Genomic DNA, 26,455 nt, shown 5'->3' with positions numbered 1-26,455 from the left:
CTCAGTTCAGCCTAAAATGGTTAGTCATCAGGATAGCTGAATCACATTCGAAGCACTGTACATATAAATTCCCATCGCTTGATCCTGGGGAGAACGTAGAGGCACTAGATAGAGTGTGATGCGCCAGCTCGGCCCTTTTGTAAAGATAAAGGCCTATGGTGAGGTGCTGAGTTCAGTGCTAGGTCAAAGAGTTGTTATAGCCATGGAGGAGCAAAAAGCATCTGTATCAATCACACTTCTGCACAATAGAATATATCCATGTTATATGTTACATAGCAACCATTACATTGTTCCAGAAATAGGTGGAGGCTATCAGTTTTCTTCTTTCTTCTTACTATAGGAACCCTAATTTTTAGGTAGGCAGGTTGACAAAGAATAAAAGTCTGACTTCTCTGCCTTGCTTATATGTGACCATGCTGCAGCCAACAAAATGTAGATTTGGGATATGAGACTTCTGAGAAATCTGTTTAAAGGGAGCTGGTTCACCTGGGTCAGACTCTTTAAAGAACTTTTCTACTTTTCTTTCTTCTTCTGGCCTTCACTGCAGAAGCAGAAATTTGGCCTCCAGCACCTATACTGAATCAAGATATGACCTTAAGATGAAAGTCATGTGGTATGATATTAGTGCATAAAAACAGAAGCCTGAGTGCCTGAAGACACTTGAACTGCTATCCCAGGTCTTTGTTTATATATGATACTTTATTCTTTTGATTACAAAACTAGTATAGACAATCAGACCAGCTATAACTGAGACAACTATGGCTCCTTAATATATACATTTTTTCTTAATATATTTTTAAATAACGGAAATCATTACCTTGTGTTGGTCACTCTGTGGAGCATTTTAATGCACTGCCACATTTCATCTTTAAAACATACCTACCTATAAGGTAGGTACTAATATTATCTCTTTTAAAGAATAGAAAACTGAATCATGAGACCATTCAGCACATAGTCTGATTGGTGGTGAGGGGCTGGGGAGAGAAGAGGGATCAAAATTCATGATTTAAATGTTTCTTTCTTTAACACTACAGATAATAAGTTTATACTTATATCATGGGTTAGAGATCATTCTGAGTGCTTGGAACACATAAATGAACAAAACAGACCTGTGCCCTCAGGGAGCAAATATTCTAGGATTGTCTCAAGGTTCTTAATTATAATCTTGAACAACGTCTTACAGGGTGGTCTGTGAATGCCTCAGTAACTCAAGATACGTTCAGTGGATACACATGGTCAAAATTTATCATAATAATACTAAGATATTACTTGATTTTTTTTACTGTGTTCATAACTGCACTAATGGTACAAAAAGTAAAGGTGGATAAAGCTGCTGGCAGTTTGGACCAAACTACTAGACATCGTGCTATTTCTCACCACCACAAATCCACATTTAATAAATAGTTCAAAGTTAATTAAATGAAGAGCTTCCCTTAAGAATGTTCTCAGTAAAGCTGTAAAAATTTATAATTTTATTAAATCTTGAAACTTGAAGACGCATCGTTTCAATAACCGGTGTGACAAAGTGGAAAGTATACAAATGCACTTCTATATTCTGAAGTTCGATGGTTCTCTGGAGGAGAAGCACTTGCACAATTGAATCACAAGCTAAACTAGCCAGTCTTTGAAAGGAATATCATTTTACTTGAAACAATTAATGACAAACTATTGTTATTCAGACATGGATATTGGGAGATATTTTATCAAAAATGACTGAAGTATACCTACCAGAGGAAGCAACCAATATGCTGCCAGTGTTAAAATTTGAGCTTCACAATACCTAAGATTTTTCTGATGAAATTGGTGGTGATATTGACCGCATATTTTCTAGAACCCAACAGAGGCATCCATTTAGCAATTGAGTTTAATATAGTGTTAGTTACTCTTCAAATATCTCCTTAAAATTAAGATGATATCCATTATCGAAACTTCAGTTTTCATATATTCAATATAAGGATGGTAAGATTTACTTCTTAGGATTGTTGTATTTAAAAGAGACAACAAGTGTGAAGTCACTGAAAACACCTGGAACATTATAGACGCTTAAATATTTGGGTTTTCTTTTGATATTTTCACTTTCTTGGCCCCAGGAGTTCCTTTGATAATAAACTAGCTCTCATCCACTATGGTGGCCATGAAAATATGCCTCTCAGATCTTTTACAACTGCAACTAAGTACAACTGACCTTGGGCATAGTTCTCCTCCCAGGCACAGTGTTTGTACCAAAGCCCTGCTTCCCACAGGCTGTTCCCCTTCAAGGACTGACGTGGCAAGAAAGCTAAAGGCAGCCCTGCTCCTGGGAAAGGGCAATTCTCAAGATTCTGGTAAAAAAAAGTGTTCAGAGCTCAGAAAATCAGTTTGCTCAAAGAGCTAAAGCACTGAGAATGTTTTAAGTGAATTTGTTACTAGGTAAAAAGCTGTCTTGGGATATGGAACTACAAATATTTGCAAGGTGGCTTCAGTTGATTATGAATAAGACACAGAGAGTAGTAGGCAGAAAAATGTATCAGTTAACCCCAAAACTCTGTAACCACAAATTTCAATCCAGAAATTCAAATCCCACTCAATTTTGTGCAAAGTGACTTCTAACTATATGTACACTTTAATTGATAATATAAACCTGTATCATATATTATACTGAGTTCTATTCTATCATATATTCAAGTCTTAGAGATGTGCGTGTGCACACACACACATCATGTTTTAGTCATATTTCAAATGTAGAATGAAATAATCACCTTGGGAAAACAAATAATTGAAGGAGAGAAAAGAGGATTAACCTAACCCATGACCTATTCCTGATCCCCATAATCTTAAATTTAATATATTCTGAACCAGCTTTCCATATATTTTTATAAATAGAATAGTATAAATAGGATTCAATTTATATTTTTATTACAAACAATACTTAAGACTATATAGATAATAATAAAAAGTAAATATAGAAATAATAATAAAACAGTAAATAATAAAAAGTAAAAATTATTGTAAACATTTTCTGTTCTTTGCTCTAATATCTGTACATTTCAGTAACTTTTCTTAGAAATTCAATATATTGGTAATTATAATTCTAGTTTATGTCCAAATTTGAAATTTAGGCAAAATATAGATTACTTGGCTACATGCAAATTTCTGGGATAGACAAATGACAATGATGATAACTATGGTGATGATGGCTCAGCGCTCATCACTTTTCACACTTTTCCCCAAGATTAACTCTGTCTCACAACATTTCAACCAGGTGGATGAAGCAGAAAAACCTTTTTGCCTAAAGAGAAAGGTGCAAAAGTCTAGATGATTTGTCATCAAATTGCTTGTTCTCCTGACTTAAAGGCTTCTCAAGATCAGAAATAACATGAAGTGAAGCAAAACTGCACTATATGGTTCAAATCCATTGGGTTCTGCTTACCATTCATAAATTATTTTCCTCAGATTCTTTTTTTAAGATTTTATTCATTAATTTATGAGAGATACACAGAGAGAGCCAGAAACACAGGCAGAGGGAGAAGCAGGCTCCCCTGATCCCTGATACAAGACTCAATACCAGGACCCAAGGATCACAACCTGAGCCAAAGGCAGATGCTCAACCACTGAGCCACCCAGGTGCCCCTCTCAGATTCTTATATTAGAATTAAAGGAATACTAATCTCTTTTTCCTGATAACTAGATTTTACAGTATTTTACTTATCAGTTAAAATAGTTCAAATCAGACAGAACTTTTCAAAGGCAGATCACATGTAAGGATATCAGTCCTTCACAACTTGATCCAGTCTCCATCAAAATCCCAACAAGTTATTTTGTGTATATCAAGTAACTGACTTTAAATCGTATTCAGAAAAGTAAAACACTGAGAATATCCAATATAATATTAAAGAAGAACAAAATTGGAAAAGGACAATACCTGACTTCAAGATTTAAATAAAGCTACAGTAATCAAGACAATGTGGTATTGGTAAAAGGATAGACAAATAGATCAATGGAATAGAATAGAAAGCCCAGAAACAGATCCAGATATATATAGTTAACTAAACTTTGACAAAGAAACAAAGATAATTCAATGCAGCAAAGACAATCTTTTTAGTAAATGGTGCTGGAATAACTGAGCATTTATATGCAAAAAAAAATGAATCTAGACATACACCTTATGCTCTTCAAAAAAATTAACTCAAAATGGATCATGAACCTAAGTAAAAGGTAAAACTATAAAATTTCTAGAAAACAACAGAAGAAAATCTAGATGACCTTGTGTATGGTGGTGACTTTTTACATATAACATTAATGGCACTATCCATGGAAGAAATTGATAAACTGAAGGTTATTAAAATTAAAAACTTCTGCTCTGCAGAAGATACTGTCAAAACAATGAAAAAAAGCCACAAATTGGGAGAAAATATTTCCAAAAGATACTTCTGATAAAGCACTCTTTTAAAAAAAATATATACATAGAAATCTTTAAAGTCAAAAATAAGAAAACAAACAACTCAATTAAAAATGGGCCAAATTTCTGAATAGACATCCCACAAAGAAGATCATACAGATGCCAATAAGCATATGTTCCACATCATATACCCTCATGGAAATGCAAAGTAAAATAAGGTACTACTCACCTATTCAAATACTCAAATGCCAGAACACTGACAACACCAAATGCTGGCAAGGATGTGGAGCAATAGGAACTCTGAGTTTCTGCTGGTGGGAGTACAAAATGATAGAGCCATCTTGGAAGTTAGCTTGGCAATGTCTGACAAAAATAAATGTACTCTCACCATACTATCCAGCAACAGTAGTCCTTGGTATTCACCCAAAGAAACAGAAAGCTTACGTCCTGCCTACGTAATTATAGCAGCATTATTCATAAGTGCCAAAACTTGTAAGCAACTAAGCTGCCCTTCAGGAGTAGAATGGAAAAACCTTGGCACATTCAGATAATGAAATATTATTCAGTGTGAAAAAGAAATGAGCTATAAAGCCATGAAAAGACATAGAGGAAACTTAAATGCATATCACTATTTGAAAGAAGGCAATTTGTTTGTACACCTGAAACTAATATAAGACTCTATGTTACCTATCCTGGAATTAAAATTTCAAAAAGACTTTAAAAAGCGTATGCTGGTCTTATTATTTCATGAGTTGACAAACAATTCTCTATTCTTCTTATCCATATTATTATGATTTCATAAACAATGAATTGGTTCCTCTTAATAAACATTTACTATTCTAAAAAAGAAGCCATTTGAAAAAGAAATATATAATACGATTCTAACTATATGATATTCTGGAAAATGCAACACTATAGAGACAGTAAGATGATCTTGTTACTAGGGGTTAGAGGGAAAGAGGAATGGATAGGCAAAGCACAGAGGATTTTTAGGGCCGTGTTGATTGGGTATGATACTACAAAGGTTGATATATATATCATTCACATTTGTCCAAACCCATAAAATGCCAAACATCAAGAGTGAACCCTAATGTAAACTATGGACTTTGAGTGATAATAATGCATCAATGTAGGTTCATCAATTATAACACAAGTTCCACTCTGTGGGGGATGTTGATAGTTGGGGAAACTGCATGTGTGGGGGCAGGGAGCATATGCAATCTCTGTATTTTCTCAGTTATGCTGTAAACCTAAAACTACTCTAAAAACGAAGGTCTATTTTCAAAAGAGTAGATTGTATACGATCTGCATAACATTTTTAAATTATAATCTGAGACTTGGGTACTGGAAGCAGTATTTTGTAGAGCTTTGGGAGTTTTCCTTCAGAGCCATCATAATGCTTTTGGGCTTCTACTTTAAAAGGCTTCGTTTTGCTAAGGGGTGGCATGTTTTCCACTTTGAAGATTCTGACATGTTTTAATGGTCCTGTCTTTGAAGAAATGAATATCTGCGGGATTCCCTGGTGAGGAAGTTTTCTATTCAGGGAGAAAGAAAGTCCTCTGTTGAAATTATTTACCAGATTATGGTTTTAACCCCGGAGACAGTCTAATCCCTGACAGGGTTATCATCTTTTTGAAAATATTAATATGTTTGGAATAGGTTCTACTTCTGAAGAAATTCTTATTGCTTGGAGGAGGCTATCTTTAAAATTTTAGCAAGTTGTTTTCAAGGATGTTCTGAAGCGTAAGATGACTTCTCTGGGAGAACATTAAAGTAAGAGGTAATTTCTTCTATTGACATTTCCTTACAGAATTTTATGAAAATCAGAATGGAAATAGTATCTTATGAAGTGTGTAAGTCAATGTTCTCATTTGTTACATTAAGTGTTAATTGAAATCCATGTAATTTAAAAATATGTATACACTTTTATTGGTCATCTTTGGCAGTTTAAATATATAAAAGAATCCACAAAAATAATGATTAAATATTAAGTCTGATCTTGGTCTACTAATGAAGGAAAAATCATGCTCTTTATCAGTTATCCATCTTTATTCCATTTTTAAGACACCAAACATTTCTGAAGACAACACAATTATTCCCCATTTGGAGAATTCACATGAGCAAACTGAAGGAAGATGAAAGGAATAAAGGAGGTATAATTATAAATATTTTAATGTTTTTCATAGAGACAAAAAATGAAATAAAGAAAGGGTGGTAGTAAAGAAATTTTAGGTAATTACAAGAATATTATCTCATTTACTTCCCTGTATGATGTGAAACACAATGAAGAAAGAGCCACAAAATAGTGAGAAAAAAGAATAATGAACTTCAGATGAATCTAATTTTACCAAAAACAGTCAACAGGAACACAATGGTTATTTCAGTAAAGTTTTATTTAAATGTTTTCTTTATTTTCCTGATTTACCATTTGTTCTATTCAAGGAACTATCTAATTTGAAAATATTTTTCTTGCAACTTGAAAATCTCAGGAAGACATATTCTAGGTGTAATTATATAAAAACAGTCTGAAATTACAATAAATCCAGAGTAAAATTTGATGTTTTTCTATAGCTTTGCCTAGCAGTAAAAGCATTTAATCTATAGTTTGGCCCCAGTATTTTGCAGTTTTATGTCCTCTGATCACTTTACACAGTCTCCAGCTAAACTGCAGCCCTCATTTTCCTGAACACACCTCCATATATTCCTGCTAATTTTGTCTCTCTCTCCTAGAATATCAAGTCAACTTTTATACTAGTTTTAAGGATTATTTTAGTCTGTTCAGGCTGCTATAGCCAAATGCCAGAAACTGAGTAGATTATAAACAACAGAACTTTATAATTTATAGTCTGGAGGCTGGGAAGTCTAAGATCAAGGTATTAAGAAATGAGATCCCACTTCCTGGTTCATAGGCAATGTCTTTCCTCTGTGACCTCACTTTGAAGGAAAAAAACTAGCTTTTGGGGATCTTTTTTATAAGGCTATTAATCCCATTCATGAAGGCTCTACTGTCAAGACCTGAGCTCTTCCCAAAAGACCAACCTCCAAATACCACTGGGCATTAAGTTTCAATATATCACCTTTAGGGGGACAAAAACATTCAGTTTATAGCAAGGATCAAGCCAAGTTCTGCTTTTTCCTTGGATCCATGGATGGCATCAGAGCCCCTTGAACCTCAGAATTACCACAATATGTGTTCTCAGAATTACCACAATATGTATGTTTTTGTATATCCCTGGGTCAAGGTCCATTGTTGAATAAATTATAGGAAGACATAGGAACAAGCTCAGTTCTATGTATAACTGTATTTTGAGTTTAATATTTTTTTAGTTTAATATTTTAAAGTTTAGAATCTCTACTATTGTAAAAAGTGAGATTTATTAATGCCTTCATCTTTTTACTGGTTCAAGAGGACCAAATCCAGCCAAATTTAATAAAGTATTGTTTGACTATTCTTTAAAGTTGAATTTTTCCTTGAAAAAGATGTTTATAATATTGTTACTTAATTCTATACCAGATAGCCAATCTAGTTATTGCTAGAGATTATAATGAGAAATAAAATTTTCACTGTATATTCATTACTTTACTTGCTGTTTTTTTATATAAATTTATTTTTTATTGGTGTTCAATTTGCCAACATATAGAATAACACCCAGTGCTCATCCCGTCAAGTGTCCACCTCAGTGCCCATCACCCAGTCACCCCCACCCCCCGCCCACCTCCCCTTTCACCACCCCTAGTTAGTTTCCCAGAGTTAGGAGTCTTTCATGTTCTGTCTCCTTTTCTGATATTTCCCACTCATTACTTGCTGTTTTAAAAACTTGGTACCCAGGGATGCCTGGGTGGCTCAGCGGTTGAGTATCTGCCTTTGACTCAGGGCGTGTTCCCAGGGTCTAGGATTGAGTCCCACATCAGGCTCCTGAAGGAAGCCTGCTTCTTCCTCTCTCTATGTCTCTGCCTCTCTTTCTCTGTCTCCCATGCATAGATAAATAAAATTTAAAAAAAGAAAGCTTGGTACATATACAGATAAATCCACTTTTGTTACCTGCTATTTAACTGAATGTGACTCTGTTAACACAGGTTTGCATATATAAGTGTATGTGGATTTAAGTTCCTCCAACATTCCTTCATTTGAATCAATGCACAGTTTGTTCATATAGCAAACAATGACTTCATATGGGAAGAAAAAAAATAAATGCAAACTACAAATGCAAATCTGGGCACTCAAATTTCATGGTAGAACTTGATATTCTATCAGATAACTTAAAATATGATTAATTACTATTTTAAAGCTATCATTTGAATGAAAACACAAAATTAAATGAAATTCTGATGGAGCACTTCTGTCTGTGGTAGAATAAGTACTTTATGTATAGTATATATGCAGTAAATAGTTGATGACTAATTGATCAATATTGATATGTATACCACATTAGAATAAGGTTATATAAATAGTTATAAAATAATTAGTTTCATTATTCTGTCCTTTTAAGGGACTTAAAAATAGTAATAAAGATAGAATTAAAACTAGTGAAAAATATGAAAGTAAATAGACATATGAAAATTATATCTACATTCTCAAATTATCTTAAGTATGGAATTCTTTTTCAGAAAGTTGTTAAGAAAAAGGGGAAAAAATGTGACTTCTTCTAGACCCTTTGTCAATCAGCACCATCACCTGTCCATAGTATTACTCCCCTGCTCTTTCAGACTTTATTTTCTGATTTTGCCCATTCCTATCTGACTTCTGGCAACTTGACTAAAAACAGCTCTTGCTAAGTTCAGCAATGATCTTCAGCCAACAGATGTGATGAACAGTTGCAGTGCTAATTTTAACAGCATTTGATGCTATTTACTACCCTCTCCTTTAAAATTTTCTTCTGGGTTCTTTCTATAGTTTGGCTATTTTGCTATAAACATTAGGGTGCAAGACCCCAGATGTCCATTGACAAATGAATGAATAAAAAGATGTGGTGTATATATACACAATGGAATACTATTCAGCCATCAAAAAAAGAAATAATCCCATTTGCAATGATGTGACTGGAACTGGAAGATATTATGCTAAGCAAATAAGTCAATCAAAGAAAGACAATTATCAGATGATATCACCATCTGTGGAATTTAAGAAACAAAACAGGATCATAGGGGAAGAGAGGGAAAAATAAAACAAGACAAAATCAGAGAGAGAGAGACAAACCACAAGATACTCTTGATCACATGAAATAAAATGAGGATGGCTGGGGGGGAATGGGGCAACTGGGTAATGGACATTAGAGAGGACACGAGATGTAATGGGTATTATGTAAGGTTGATGAATCACTGACCTCTACCTCTAAAACCAATCATACATTATATGTTAATTAATTGAATTAAATAAATTTTTAAAAATTATTTAATTAGAATATTTCTTCTGCTCTCCTTATTTTCCTGGACATATTTTCTAGATTATTTCTTCTTCGCTGTCCCTTTTCCAATATCATCCCCCTTTACCTGGCTGTCAGTGTTGCAACTCTTCACAACTTGGCCCTTTGCTTCTTTGTTAGTATTTTATATTTTCTTCTGTCTCACACATGCACATGCAGTCAATTAATATTTCACCTACTCATCCCATTCTAGATCAAACATGCCATTGTGGAAGTCAGAAACTTCTAAATCATGAAGAAACTTTCTAGGTTGTAGTCCATATACCAAAACCGTCTTCGAATTCTATCATTTTATGTCCTATCTCTTGCCCATTATCTTAGTTCACTGTCTTAGTTACACTACTAGCCCACCCATATTTACTCTGGCCTTAAAGCCATCTTTCCCGTTTGTAAATCTCATTCTGTCACTCATTTCTTAGTTAAAGCACTTCAGTGGTTTCTCAATGTTCATAGGATTAAAAACTAACCTGATTTATATGACCTATAAGGCTGGACATATTCAAATTCCTTCCTATCCTTCCAGCTTATTTCACAAAATCCCACTGTCCACTCTTTGCCTGTATACATACTGTCTTTGTTCCAGGATCCTAGATTCAATTATGCCCATATCTTCCCTAGTGCCCTAGGATTCATGGACAAAATTTTCAAGCAGTTTTGTGGGGAAAAAATATGGTTTCTGGAATTGGGAATGTCTAGATTTGAATCCCAGATTATTTGGTACTAGAATTGTGACCTCTGGTTATTACAGAAACTTTCCCAACTTTACTTTCCTCTTCTATGAAATATAGATTGTAATACTTGTTAACAAATGTTCTATGAGAATTAATGTCATACTATATTACATACTTCCCTGACTTGAAGTGGAATTATGTTGATTTATCTTCTAGCTCCCAAGATACATAGACATACCAGGTATTCAATAAGTATCTAATGAATGAAAGTAAAGGAGAGAAAGAGAAAATAGAAGAGAAGGGAAGGGAAGGGAAGGGAAGGGAAGGGAAGGGAAGGGAAGGGAAGGGAAAGGGAAAGGGAAAGGAGAATGTAAATGGATACATTTACAAAAGGAAGGGAAGAGAAAGGAAAAGAAAAGAAAAATTGAAAGAACTTCTATTTTCCAATTCTCTCCTTTCCAATATCCAATTTTTCTGTAAACAACAGATTACTTTGATTTGAATGAATTGTTCATGGAGTAAGAAAAATATAGTTGAGATAAAATAGACAAGAAGAGGATGGAAGAGTGTCAATCTTGTGCAGTTGGGAGAAAGGAAACCTAGATTTGTGAGGGGTGATTCTGGTGGCCTTTGCACCTAAGATAGACTGTAGCATGAAAATTATGAGGGGAGAGAGTACATGTGAAATAATGGAACTGGAAGTGGGTTCAGTGTGGAGGTGAGATGAAAAATGGGGAGGTAAATATAGAAACATTAGAAGGAAACTCGCTAAATGATATTTACAGACTGGCTGTGAGGAATCATGGTGAGTGAATAGATCAAATAACTACTGCATATCATCCGACAAGCATGCATTCCCTTCTTCCATCTTCAGGTTTCTGCTTCTGTTGCACAGGTCACCCGGTTGGAAAGGTAGGGATGATGTTAATGAGAACTGTGGAATGACAAAAGGGATAATTATCTCAGAGGAATGGAAGTGTAGCCATGAATAAAAGCAAGAGAGAAGTCATATGGACAAGGAAAAAGAAAGGGGAAATTAAAAAAACGAAAAACAAAACAGGAAAGTATTAGTGAAATTCTGGGTTAGGGTGGGGTGTGTCCGGTAAATGCCTAAAGGCAGTAGGGTTAGAGGTATTTTACTTCTTACTTCTGGAATAGGGGACCAAATAGGGAAACGTGCCAGTCTGATCTCTGGGAGTTCTTAGCTCTCTCTGATCTGAGTGAATAAGTAATATGAATGGAGGAAAGAAGCAGTAGCTCAACCTCAAGGATTTTAGATGCTAAAGTTCATAGGAAACTAGGAACAAACTTAATGTGAAAAGAACTTGAAAATGGGTAACAGACCTCATAAAATGGAAAGAGCTATAAGTTGCCTTCTTTAAAGCATGTGTGGCAGTTCTGCCTCAAAGAGTTTCTAAAGTCTTTCCTAAATTGAAGGTCTTCTATAAGATCAAACGCTTATGTGAATATGTTTCTTTTCTTTTCTTTCTTTTCTTTTCTTTTCTTTTCTTTTCGTTAATTCTATCACCTTGTTTATTCTCCTTAGTTCAAATCTGAAGTACTTTGATACTTGCAGTTTTTATAAACAACATGCTTTAAATTCTTTTGAATTTAATTGGCTTTAAATGGAAGATGGTAGGTTAGCTCAGTGCTAATAGTCATATATTTAAATGTTGGTCAAAATGCATACATTGCAAAATATTTAATATTTCCCCAGTGAGAAAAGATGGACCGAAGGAATGTATGGAGTACAACTTATTTAACAATTTTCAATCAAACTGAATTTGCTTTGGCTTTTTTAGGGAATGATTCTTTAAGGAAAATAATGTAAAAAGCAACATGAACGGTCACTGAGGCTATTTTTGTTCTATGTTTCAGACTTAAAATACACCAGGCAAATAGAGTAAGATGCTAAAAAAATATATACTCTACCCTGATTAATGGATGCTATAGATATCTTTCTGCTCTGTCTGCTTGGTTAGCTTTGTTTCAAATGTGATACAGATCTCATGCTGCACAGCAGATCCAGAAATAGTCCATGTTCCTTTAAATTCAGGCAATGCATCATATTCTATTACACTGTGTCACATCAGTCTATGACAGTAAAGCATGAGTTATGTGGATATGGACCAGTAGGTGAACTAGTCCCAACACATGGACGATTTGAAGATCAAGCAAAATATTCTTGTGAAAAAAAATTTTTTAAATGGAATCATAAATAATATAATCAGACACAAAAGACACTGTTTCTTATTTACTTACAAAATCAACATTCCGCATAATCTTTACAAAACTCTGAAAAATGCATCTTAACCACATGCATTTATATGATCTGGCTTTTAGATAGAAGTTTCCTATGTCAAATTTCAGTTTTGTTTTTTTTTTCCCCATATATTAGCTATGGGAAAGATAAATAATGCATCAGAGTTTCTCTTCACATCATCTATGTCTAACAAAACAATAATGGGAGATATTAACATGGAGACCACAGAAAAGGCTTTCAAGGATAAGAAATTATGTTTGTTGTAAAAATCCACACGATTCCAATGGGGTTTTAAGGCGGGATATATGAGAAAGTTAAACTGCTACTCATCACTATTACAATTATTAGTAATTAATATTTATTGTGCCGTGATCTACTAGGTGCTGCCGAGTTTTCAGATGTGCATAGTTTTAAGATATACAGGGTTTCAAACAAGAGAGCATTCAAAACTAATTAAAAACAAACGAGAATAACATGACAGAACAATTAAAAGAATAGATAGCAATTTAGAATATCACAAATCTAAAGTTCTCCCATACTGATATATGATTATTTAGAATTAAGCATTTAGAATGTTTCACCAAATTATATATGGAAAGCATGCATTGAATAGGATTGAGAAGAAGCTGGGGAAGATTTCAGATAAAGAGATAGTAACAGAAACAGGAAAACAAAAAGACAAAACAAAACAAGACTCTAGCAATTTTGGCAAACCATTATTATGATATTTCCTACTTAGTGGATTATTCATGAGATTTTTACAGCAGCCTTCTTTGAGCATCTATGTGTCTCTAATCATGCCCCTAAAACTGCCCTTGTGACTTTGAGGAAGAATGTCAGAGAAAAGCCATAAATTATGCAGCAAAAGAAAAAAATATGAGCTGGAAGGGACACCAAAGCTTTGTAATACATATTTGGAGTAGGAAATGACCACACTAATTCGTTTAATCATTCTTTCATTCAATAAACATCAATTATCAGCTATGTATTACAGTGTTCATCAGTCATGTGCTGAATCATATTGGAGCCTGAGGCAAAAAGAAAAATATGTGCCCCTCTATACAACTCATCAAAAAATCTTCCTGTATTTTGAACCTAGTGGAAAAAGTCAATAAAATTCTACAATCAAAACCATAATTATATATAAAAACCTCCACACTGCCCACTCTGTTTGCATGCCATGTTCAACCCTTATAAACTTAACCAGTGCCAGCTGCAGCACTCCCAGACCTCCAGAACTAAGGACCAATTACAAATCACTATGTCAGTCATAAAATAATGCAGAATCATAAAAAGAAGCAGAAATCTATATTTTTAAATTTTTTGATATTTTTTCATTGTGTATTCTTTACATTTTTTTTAAAACAATGCATTCAAATATTTATCTTGATTATTGTCTATTTGGTGCTCCTTTCCATTTCGTACCTCACTGGCTTTACTCCACAAAATAGAATAGGGTATCTGAATATGGCAGGGTGTCTGCTCTCAAAGAAGTAAAACTTTAAGATGAATTTGTTTCCAAATCAATACCCTCTAGCCTATATTCCCTCCTCCTTTTCCACAGAAGCATGCACACCACATACACATACAAAAAAAATGTATCTTCAACTTTGCTTAGAGAATGCTACATTTTCTTTCAGTGTTTGCTAGAATATTTATTCCCCAAAGTTTTAATCATTTTTTCAAAATTTTCTATTTTTCCACAGCTCCTTTAAGTTTCACCAATAATTTTAATAAAGTCTTGATTTTTCAGTGCTTTGGGCTTTGAGACATTATTTTACTTTTGTTCATAATGCCAGTTATCTTCCGTTGGTCTCTCCAAAGTCACCCTCCACTCTGCTCTCTGCTATGGGAGGCTAACTCCAGATGGACTCCCACCAACAAGCTTCCTTGCCTTCCAACTCAGAGCTGGATTCAGCCAACAGGGAGTTCTAGCAACAGACTGGAAGGATGGAGGAGTGTGAGCTCAGGATATTTACTGCTCTTTTCCTCCCCTGCCAGGTCTCCTCTGTTGGCTATGTTCCTCCACCACTACTTCCAAAGTAATCTTTCTTTTGGATTTTGGTAATTGCTCCCTCTTCTCCCTTTGGGACGAAAGTGATAACAACTGTGTTTTGTTCTGTTTTGTTTTGTTTTTACCAACTCCACTTTTTGGGTTTCCCCTTCAGCTCATCCACATCTTTGTAAATGGTCCCTTTAAAAATAACAATTTTCAATTTATCTATTTCTAGTAGGGACCTTGATTGATACTCCCATTTATCTTGGTGTAGTGATTATTTTGTTTCTCAACATCACTGGGTCACTAATTACTATTTATTTTGATATTCATTTTTACCTCTGTTTTAATTATTTTCTATGTCCTTTTGTTGTTTTTTAACTCTTATGAAATTTGTTAAAATATTAAGATTTATTATTAAATCTTCAAATAATTTGATACATTACTCTGATGCTTTAAACATACTATTCAGAACATGAGTTAACGTTATTTGATAAGGAAGTCTCATTATTATAAGTACAATATACTGTAAAGTAATGCTTTTAAGACTTTTAAAACATTGCACTGGCTCCTGTAGTAAACAATCATAGATCTCATGCAGTCCTACTTCTCTACTTACTTTTGCAATTCAATTTCTCTTTCCCTTCTGCCATTTTACTCAAAATATATTTACAGTAGATCAACAGGAGACACAAAGGTAGGCACAACCAATAATGTACAGGACTTTGTAGTGTCATCTATGTGCCCCTAAGAGGCCTCTTTTTTCTATCTCATTTGATATTTGAATCTTCAATCACCTTGGAAACTAAACATAATAACCAGTACTGAAAGGTCTGGGGACCACTTTAGAGTAGCATGTATGGACTTCTAGTAACTTGACCTAGTGATCATTGCAACTGTTTTATAACTTTGGAAAGCCCATCCCTGGATTTACAACTATCTTTCAGAAAGTTGAAAAATAAGAAATCAGCTACTGGAATGAGTAAAGATTCATAAGCATGGATCCCATGAATAGCTTATAAATGAAATTGATCTTTTATGTCATTTCTAATAAGTATGGAGAACCAAATTTTCAGAGTGTCTAGTAAACTTAAAAATTTTTTCAATGAGGCATTTATTAATAATTGTAACCAAGCATAATATCTTTCAATCTGATAGTTCATGGGAATTATTATCTGTATTATATAGCTAAACAGCGATTTATCAATTGATATGATATTTTAAATTATTTTCCATTGGCTTTTAAGTAAACTTATTCTTTCCATAAACTTTATTTTTTTAAAGATTTTATTTATTCATGAGAGACAAAAATAGAGGCAGAGACATAGGCAGAGGGAGAAGTAGGCTCCCTATGGGGAGCCTGATTCAGGATTCGATCCCAGGACCCCAAGATCATGACCTGAGCCAAAGGCAGATGTTCAACCACTGAACCACCCTGGTGCCCCTTTGCATAAGCTTTATTATATTTATGGCTAAAGATCCTTGGATAGCCAAATTTATTCTGCATAGCCAACAGTAGATAGTATGATATTAGAAACATGGAAATGTTGACAATTTATTGAACAAAATATTCTGATGCAACATATTATTTTAAGCAAAAGGGTATAAAATAGGCATACTTTTATCCAATAATGGAATTAGACCTTCACATTTAAATGTATAGATTTCTTTAATATCCAAATCACAGGAGATGATCATAGATATTTTGGCCAATGGATTATACTTCAATGAAATCCCTATACTCACTGAATGCATAATGGGAACCTGGCCTAGAGAACCACAATGGAAGGCTTAAAAGCAAAATCTTCTTGGCTTGATTACCAGATCTGCCACTTACTAGTAGATAAATTAATTAACCTCTCTGTGCCTCTGTTTCCCCAATCATTGGGATATTTATAGCAATGTATATCCTATAAGATTCTTGCGAAAATTAGGTAAGTGAGTACATATAAATAGTGTCTATATAGGCAAGTTCCCAAAAATCTTTAGCTGCTCTTGCTACATGTATTACCTCATTTACCATTTTTTTTTTTTTGGACAAGAACACCAAAATACAAATATATATCATTTATCTCTCCACAAGTCCCTAAAATTAAAGCCTACATTTGATCACTGTAATGAGTCACTGTGACCAAATCTCAGATATTTAAATAACAGATCTATTTTATATTTTTATATTATTCAAAGTTCTAAACAGAGGAACTTGTCAAAATAAATAAAACATGGTTTATCCATTAAATCTGACCATAGCCTAACATTGGTTGAATTTGAAGGTAAGGTGGGGAAAAAAAAATGAAAAAAGATTTTAAAAGATAATAAGAAGATAGGAAAGGTTTACCAGATAGGATTAAAGCTAAAAAAAGAAGAAGAAGAAGAAGAAGAAGAAGAAGAAGAAGAAGAAGAAGAAGAAGAAGAAGAAGAAGAAGAAGAAGAAGAAGAAGAAGAAGAAGAAGAGATAACTTGGCTTTTTTATATATTTCCTAGTTCTCTCTCTAATCTCACTTCTGTCTTTCCCACTATTTTGACTGTGAATTCTCATGTGATATTTACTAAATCACTTTCCACCCCTATTTTCCAGTATACTTTAATTCTGGTCTCATACATTTTATTGGTTTGCATTATAATCTTAATGACATTGCAAAATGTGTATGGTTTAACGTACAATAAAAAAAAATTAACCCCTTCAAAACCGCTTCTTTTCTATGTTGATCATCACTCTTATCAGCAACAATTGCACATCCATGCATGTTGGGTGAGCATCTGTCTCCTGGTTTGCTTCCTTGTCAAATTTACAGATTATTCTGCATAACTTTTCACCCTGAATCTGCACTCTACATGACATAGGTAAAAAAGCACACAGCCAAGTGCAACGTTCTTTCTTTTTAGAGTGAACATGCAGTGCAAATTCATGCTGTGAGGATCTGCAAAGCTCCTTGAGCCTACAAACAGGTGTGAAAAATGTTGCGACAATCTGGGAAAGCATATTTTAGACAAACTACTATTGTATTATTTAGGTAACAATGAAATTGTTTACCCACAAAAGAGCAGTATACAACACTAATTTTTTTTAAAATGTGAGGGCATAATTTTGTGAATCTAAATTTAAAAGAGTCCCCATCAGAGAATGCACAGGTAAATAATTAAAAAGTCAAAATCAAAATACCAACAATAAGCACATAATTTATACATAAAAAAGACCTGCTTTCTCCAGTTTGCATCACACAAAGAAATATTTCTTTGCAAAAGCTGAAAAGAGTAGAATCCAGATCCTGAATATTTAATAGAAAATAAAATGATATTTATTTTTAAGTGCATTGCACATTCAATACAACTGCATACTCACAACAAATCTATTGCGTTGCCCTGACATAGTTACTGCAAAGGTTTTTCCTTTGCTGTCCCAAGGGCCCAATTGATTTATCTGCCAGAAGCCTAAAGCCCCAAAATAAGATAGCTTTGAGTTTACAGAGGTCATTTTTCATTGTCTAAATAAAAATTTCTAAACAAAAATCTCTCATCCTGTTAACCGCAGGGTCCTTATCTCCCCAGAGGCTACGGCAACCTGAAAGAAGCCATTTCAATTCTTTCATGAAGAAAGATAAAAGCAAGTTTTCGATTAGAAAGCCCAGCAAAGCCTTCTTATTAAATGGTGGTAACAGTAACTAGTTGAAAAGGCAAAACTGTTCTCGAAGGGGGCGGGGGGAAAGAGAGAAATTATTATGCATGAGAGGAACCTTGAACGGGGCTGCGAAGACAGTCGGAGACAGTGACATTCGAGGAGGCAAAGGGAAGTTTATGAATCCTTGTAACTCCTCACAGTTGTTCCACCCAGGTCCTTAATAAACTGCCTCGTTTTATCAAGCATGTTCTCTTAATTATGTGTGCCTACTTTTATCAACTAACATTAACTACATGTCACAATAATTATGCATTCAGGCCCATCTTCTCTGATCTGTCATCGTTCAAAGTGCTTAGGCAGCGCACACAGAGGTGGGATGTGGCAGGCGGTCCTGGCTTCAGAATAATAGATTTTGTGAGGCTAAGCTAAAAGGAAATTATCAAAAATGACTTCATAGGCTAAGTTTTGATAAAGAAGATAAACACAGACACTAATGGTGATGCCCTGGGAAACAAACCCGAACCATAAAAGCAAAGGAAGATTTTGCTATTTGGAGAAACCTGCTCTAAGGTGAAGGAGAATGAAAAATATGCCTCATATTTTAACTGAATTCTTTCAGTAGGGTGTAGAAGGAGAAATGAAATAATTCAGAGGGTGTTTACACGAAAACATAAACCTGTTTTTCTACCAGCTAAAGTGCCAGGCCATCATTCCTATTATGTCTAAGATATAGAAAAGGCCAGGGAGGGGAGGGAAGATGATACTTAACTCAGTGAGCAAAATTGTTAAAATTTCTTTTCACGTTTCGTCCCCTAAATGTAGATCCTATTAATATTTTTTAGTTTTTATTAATTTTAAAGTCTGATATAAAGAGAGATACCCCCAGACAAAAATAAACACTCAGGCGCAATCTATAAAAAGTCTGGCTTACCCTATCTTCCCACTCATTGCCTTAAGGTAGTACCTGTGAATGAATATAACTTTATTCCTCTCACTTTCAGGTACATATTCTAAAAAGCTTCTGAAGGTGCTCTTTATTATGTACCTCATAAAGAAAATACTTTTCCTCATTCCCCCCAAGAAAATATGAAAATATGATATCTATACATTGACTGTAAAATTTAATTGTCACAAACCGGAGGTTATCCAAGAAAAAACTGTCAGAAAGTGTGGCTTCATATTAAATATTTTAATGCCAAAATTCTTATATCTGATAGGAAATATCTACATTTTCTAGTAGCTTATTCTGTAGAGAATTCATCCTAATGGCTTCAGATGGAAACCATGTTGCTCAAAACCAGATAAAACAGGAGAATATAACATAGGATGTGTGTGTGTGTGTGTGTGTGTGTGTGTGTGTGTGTATTTTGCCACTGTAGCTATAATGAGTAGGTGGTAATATTTGCTTAGAACATTTCTCAGCTAAAATCATCGACTATTTTCTATGGGACAGAACTTTAAAGATTAGATTATCACTAATTTATGTGTTACAAGGGACCCAGTACTGCCACAGAAGAAAATATGTGCCCATGAGGCCACCTTCAGGTAAAATGTGATGGTTTTCTATCCAGCGATGAGTCTTTACTCTATATGTCAAGTATTGCTCATTGGACACTGAACACATGACCAGTTTTACTGTTTCCTAGATGTATGGATCTTCCCTGAACAAAAATGCAGGGTATTTCTTCTCTGAGCTTTCATCAAAGAGTAGAATGCTGGGACACCTGGGTGGCTCAGTGGTTGAGCGTCTGTCTTTGGTTCAGGTTGTGATCCTGGGATCCTGGGATCAAGTCCTGCATCAGGCTCCCCACAGGGAGCCTGCTTCTCCCTCTATGTCTCTGCCTCTATCTGTGTTTCTCTCATGAATAAATAAATATAAATCTTAAAAAAATACAGAGTAAAATGCCTATCTTTCAGATCTTCTATGCCTACCAAAATCCAAACTGAAGGAACTATGAATCCTGGAGAAAAAAAACTGAAAGTCATTCTCTTCCTTATAAATTAAAAATTCAGCTTCAAATCAGAATGTCCTGCTACAGATCATGGCTGCTACTGGCCCCATACATAATTGATGTCATTGAGTTATTTACTGATGCCCTTGACTCAATCTATAGAAGAATACACACAACAAGCAACTCTGTAAGATTCCTAATTGTGGTTTATGCAGTATGGCTGCAGAAGGCACTACCCTCTATATCATTCAGTGTGCCTCATATAAGATCCATGTAAGAAATGCTACTTAGAAACCAGCATTCCAAAAAAAATCTGGAGTGCCTGGATGGCTCAGTCGGTTAAGCATCCGCCTTCAGCTCAGGTCATGGTCCTGAGTTCCTGGGTTTGAACCCAGCACCAGGCTCCCTGTTCAGCAGGGAGTCTGCTTCTCCCTCTTCCTTTCACCCTCTCCCTGTTCATTCTCTCTCTCAAATAAATAAATAAAATCTTTAAAAAAATCTATGCTACCTTGAGAAACTATTAAAGCTTATTCTTATTGATACTAAATTATAGGTAACTAATTTTCTCTAGTTTATTCTTATTTTTTCCTGTATTACAATTATGGCACTTCAAATATTCTGGGAGACAGAGCGTGTTATAAATAACAAAAGAAGGGGTGCCTGAGTAGCTTAGTCTGTTAGTATCTGCCTTCAACTCAGGTCATGATCCCTGAGTTCCAGGATCGAGCCCCACATCGGGCTCCCTGCTAGCAGGGAGTGTGCTTCTCCCTCTGCTTGTGCTCTTCTCCTCTCTTGCTCTCTCTCTCTCTCTCTCTCAAATATATAAATAAATAAACCTTTAAAAACTAAAAATTAATAACAAGAGGAATGGTTAAAATGATTGAATTCATTAGAAAATCCCTACAAATTAAAAGTAATACCTGGCACACATTAGCTTAAGTAACAGGTTAAATTATAAGGAGGAGTATGGAGGGATGTGGTCCATGGCTAGTAGCAGCTGCTCAGGGATGTCAGCAGACATCACACCATTCCATCTTTTTGCATCCAATAATATGACCATATTCAAAGATAAGAGGCAGAAGGAAGAAACAGTACCAGCAATGCTCACGTCAGGAAACCAGTATCAGCCAATGTCCCTCAACAGACTTTTGCCCATGCTTCATTGGATGTGATGAGAACACATGGACCCCTCTTGATGCAAGGGGGGTTGGGAAAAGAGAGTACTCAGTTTTCTGGGGCTTGCAGTGGAGGTGGCAATAGAAAGTGTAGCTGTATGTGATGGGTAAATTATCAAAGACTATACAAAACAAAACAAAAACAGGCTCTTCCACAGTTATTAGGAAACCTCAGAAGAGGCTTCTAAGTTATTCAGCATTCAGTTCAGGAAATAATAGAGTACTCCAGTGAGTATGACAGTATTATAAAGTAGTTGAGCAAGTTTTGGTTTCATAATCTGGATGGTTACTTTTTTAATGTGTAAATTGTGATGGCACTGTACTATCATTACCCAGGATCCCAAGCCCAGGACATCAATCTTATGATAGTGAATGTAAACCACACAATTAAAGTTCTTAATAATGTCTAATTTCTTTGGCTAAGTTCTTGTTAGACTTTACAGGTCATCACTGTTTTTAGATCGTATTATCAATGAAAAAGAATAAAATGGCAACTCTGCCTATACTCTTTTTTTTTTTTGCATAATGTCCCTGCTCTCTTTCTTAGTATTATATTTGATTTGTGTTTTCTTTGAAAAAAATATTTTTATGTCATATTCCATTTATAAGTGTTTGTTTAGTTTAAATTAAAAATGCAATCCATAAACTCACTTATTTAGGCACATGAAAACTATAATATTTGACATTAACCTTAAAATGTGTCAGACATAGTTCAAAAGATTTTATTCACATTTTCTGATTTTATCATCACAACAGCCAAATAAGAAAGGTACTATAAGTATCTCCATTTTATGGATGAAAAAAGTGAGGCTTACAGGTTTAGAAGCTACTCAGCTAGTAAACTGCTAGGTCTAATTCAAAAACAGACTCATCTGATCACAAAGCCTTCTTTCTTAACCATTCTACCAATAAGTAAGTAAATGGAGTAATCAGTTAAAATTAAATGAAGTACAGCCTTCAATGAAATGGAATTTTAAGGCATATTCATGGTCTAAGAAGAAGTAAGAAATCGAAATAAAACCAATACAATGTGATGGATTTATTGAAGATAAACCTTTGGGAAAATTCAATCCAATTCTACATTTGTATCTATGATAGAGTACAATAAAGGCTTATCTCTAGAATAGTGACTGGAATCAGAATGTTCTTAATTACTGTAGTTTCTGAGAAAAGAGATAAAAATAGATTTTATGAAAGATGAAAACCAAAAGAACATTCTAGTAAATATTCAACCAATAAGCAAATTCAATTAATATTAAAGCTCTATTCAGTTAAAGTTATACATATATATATATATATATATATATATATATATATATATATATATATGAAACATGAAATTCCCATTCCTTCCATAAGTGCAGAGCTCACAAAAACAGCTGTAAACTTTCATTGAAGAAACAGATGAAGTAGTGAACTCAATGAACATTTGATTTTCTGGTAACATTCCCACTAGAATTCTTGATTGCAGATACCATGTGCATGTTGGGGGCTACTGAAAGTTCACATTAAGAGAAGTGTGTGACTCTTGGTGAAAGACCTCAGTCTACACCAAAATCTAAATAAAGTAGTGCACTGTCTCCCCACATCCTTACCTTCTTCTCATGACACTTATTTAAGCTAGAATTTTAAAAATTCATTTACTTGGTTTCAAATTTCGGTTCCAAAAACTAGCAGGTTTTTGTTTTAACTCTCAGATGAGGTAATAAAAATTAAAACCTCACTATCCAAGAAAATGAAACTTTTAACTCAGTCTATGGCAATGTGTCTTCTGGTTCATTCCAAATGGATATTTATAGATATCTACCCTCAATTCTAGACTATGTTATGGAAAAAGAAATAGGTAGTTTGGTTCTTGCCAGCCTTTCATTCTGTTTGAGAAATTAGATATTTTGCCCAGCTTTACTGTCAGTCTCTAAAGTGATAAAATTGCTTTCTAATTACTAAGATTTAGGTGCAGAGTCTGATGCAAAGCAGATTCAAACTTATTTGATAAAACAGCAACAGTGAAGAAGTTTGCAGAGACTTGAAATGATAGCGTGGTACAGCCATTATAGACTGTGATAACACATTGTTTTATCCTCTGTTCCTCAAGAATGAGTCTCTTTCTTATACTTTAAATCACTTCCCGAAACACAAGAAGTTTCCTCAGCTCATTTGTGTTAAACTGGTCTTTTTTTTTTTTTTTTTTTTTTCAGCAAGATGCCATCCATTTTCATACACAAGCAGGTATTTATCTCACTCCTGAAGATCGCTGGGATATATTATCAAGTAAATTATGTTCAAAATATGCATCCAGTCCTAATTTAAATGTTTGAAAATTTTTTAAATATTGTGTGTTTGTTTATCCATGTGTCTATCCATCCATCCAACTAACTTTAGGAACATTGAATATGTGATGTGCTCTGCAAGGTGGTTTCCCTTCAGCCTCATCCCCCATGTAAGAGGGCTTGCTTGGCTCTGAAAGTACCCAAACAAGCAAATATAAACATATTTCTGCATATGAATAAATGATCCTTTAAAAGAGTAATCATTTCAATCGAGATATTGATAATGTTCTTGAATTTTTACATTTAAGCCTTTGCAGGAAATTCAACTTACTGCATAATTTATCAGCCACCCTCTTTTTCAGTTAAGACTATTAGTACAGAAATGGTAGAACTGTTCAGAATCATAGAGGGAATCTAAAATAGTTTCTAGCCTCCAGAAGTTGATAATCTTGTGGGAAGACAGGAAAATAAATATATAATCCCATCTAATACTTAAGGCATTTCAAGTGATGTGGAAAGAGTGATATAGATGCAGTCCTTAGACTGGAAGTCTTCAGCAATGGCTTTCCAAGGTAAGATGGTATTCTAGCTGAATCTTACAGGATGAGTTTTATTTGGCCATAAAAAGATATGTGAAAAAAGCACCCTGTCACAGAGAACACCACCAGGACAGATATTAAGGGGAGGGAGGCAGGGAGCTATGACCAGTTTAGTATGATTGAGTATAATGTATGGGGTGTAGTAGTAGAACCTGGGATGGAGACTCTATGCATGGTCAGCTTAGGGCATTTGAAGAAAATCAAAATGTACCACAGATCAAAAGGAGCCAATGAAGGGATTTAGGGGAAAATGGAATAGTTAGGTTTTAGGTTTGCCTTTTAGAGTGATTGCTAGGACTGCATCATTGCTGCAGGTAAACTAAAGAAGAAAAATTAGAGACAAGATCTCCCAGTCAAATATAAGAAGGAAGAGGAGATTCTCTGAAGAGCTCTCCCTCTCTCCCAGTGGGATCTGTCCATGCAATCGGCCCTTGAATTTGTGGGTTCCTTGTTCACACCTGGTTCTGGACTTGCATTCCCTTCCTCTTTTCTCCTCCCCTTCATGAGGTAAGCATCATGCACCATTCCTTGACCTATAACCTGACTTTGCTTCTTTAATCTCGATTCTTTAAGATCCCAGCCTACTCCTACCATCTTCTTTCTCCTGAAAAGGCAGAATAAAAAAGAAGCAAATAAGTTGCATTCCTTAAAAAAAAAAAAAAAAAGTTGTATTGTAAATTCCTATCACTAATCATATGTCTATGTATTTCTCATACCTAACTATTCTAAAAAACATATAGCCACAGTATGGCTCTATGTAATTAGTTTCCTTACATTTTATGCTTATCTAGTGATATCTACATTTTAGGATAAAAATAAGTTTAGTAGATACATATGCAACACCAGCCATTGACATAAAGAATACATAATGAAATAGTTATATTTCAAGAGAAAAATAAGATGATAAACTTTCAAGTATTCCAAGTAGAACATTAGAAGAGAAACAATACAATTATACATATGGGTGTGCACACTCATACATACACACATACGAACTATGCAATAATGATTTTTTCTATTTTAAGCTATATTGTTGAGCTTACTGGGTTACTAGAAGAATCTTTATAAAAAGCACCCTAAAACAGCACTGTGGAGACTTATGACCAAAAAAAAAAAAAAAACCTACTACTATATAGCTTTCTGTGTGGAACCCATAATGTCCTTGATAGACACCATCATGTATTGGGACACATATGCTGTTTTCCACTATTTCTTTGATTAGCCCTCATTCTTGCTCTTCAGGGTTTCTATCATAATACAAGAAAATAAAATTTTAAGCCCAGAAGGATTTTTACAGTAATGCAAGCTATTGATCGGTGCAATTTTTTTCAACCAGAGCTTTACTATTGCATCCAGATTCCTTACAGCTCCAATATGCCCAGTGGGTTAATATTAGGTAAGATACAAGCTGTTAGAAAACTACCAGTAAATTTTTTCCCCTCAATGTTGCTACCTATTTCAAGCTCCTATGGGGCAGTAAAAAAACTTTATTTCTTTTTCATCCAAACCTCAGACTTTAGATATACTTTGAGTGAAAAAAATCAGTCATGAAATATTAATTCAAACCACGATTTTCCTGTGTTGGTTAACCCTAAAACATTTATTTTAATGGGCATATACATGTGCATTGTCCAGCCCCAAAAGAAATCTTTAAAAGTTACCATCCCCACTCCCTGTAGAAGACCATGGGTGAGCTATAAATAATCGTTGATACTGCATTCTTTAGTTGACTATCTTATCTTTCCACCATCTGCCTACCCCAGCCTTTGCTTTGAATTTTCTTTTGAATCCTGGTCTAGTCTCTAGAGACCATCCTCCAGTTCAGAGGCAACTTTATAAGAAGCTTAAGCTTCAAGGTCTCTCATTTGTACAGATCATGGACTTGAATGAGGTACTAGCAATATTTTCATAAAAGCTTTCTTTTTAGATACACTAGAAAGTAAGAAATTTTGTTTTTCAAAAAGAACTTCCCCTCCCATATTTGTATAAGCTTTGGACCTCACAAAACCTATAACTGTTCCTTACTTCATCCCTACACTGGCTTTCTGGCTGAGGTTCCCCTTGTAGGACTCTTATCTTTTCACCTCCACCAGCTAGGTTCTGCTCACT

The 26,455-nt window shown here is 34.6% G+C and overlaps 1 long non-coding RNA gene across 4 annotated transcripts in view; it reads right to left on the bottom strand.

Moving 5' to 3' along the window:
- Positions 1-9,498: 9,498 nt before the first annotated feature.
- The window catches only part of LOC119874221, a 70,331-nt gene continuing 53,374 nt past the window's right edge, over positions 9,499-26,455 (bottom strand). For all 4 annotated transcript variants that reach the window (XR_005368047.1, XR_005368045.1, XR_005368046.1 and 1 more), the window contains one exon: positions 9,499-11,406. This is a non-coding gene — a long non-coding RNA (uncharacterized LOC119874221). The remainder of the gene's footprint in view (positions 11,407-26,455) is intronic.

This window comes from Canis lupus, chromosome 12, assembly GCF_011100685.1.
Source record: "Canis lupus familiaris isolate Mischka breed German Shepherd chromosome 12, alternate assembly UU_Cfam_GSD_1.0, whole genome shotgun sequence".
NCBI classification, from domain to species: Eukaryota; Metazoa; Chordata; class Mammalia; order Carnivora; family Canidae; genus Canis; species Canis lupus.
This window is presented reverse-complemented; position numbering and strand designations above follow the sequence as displayed.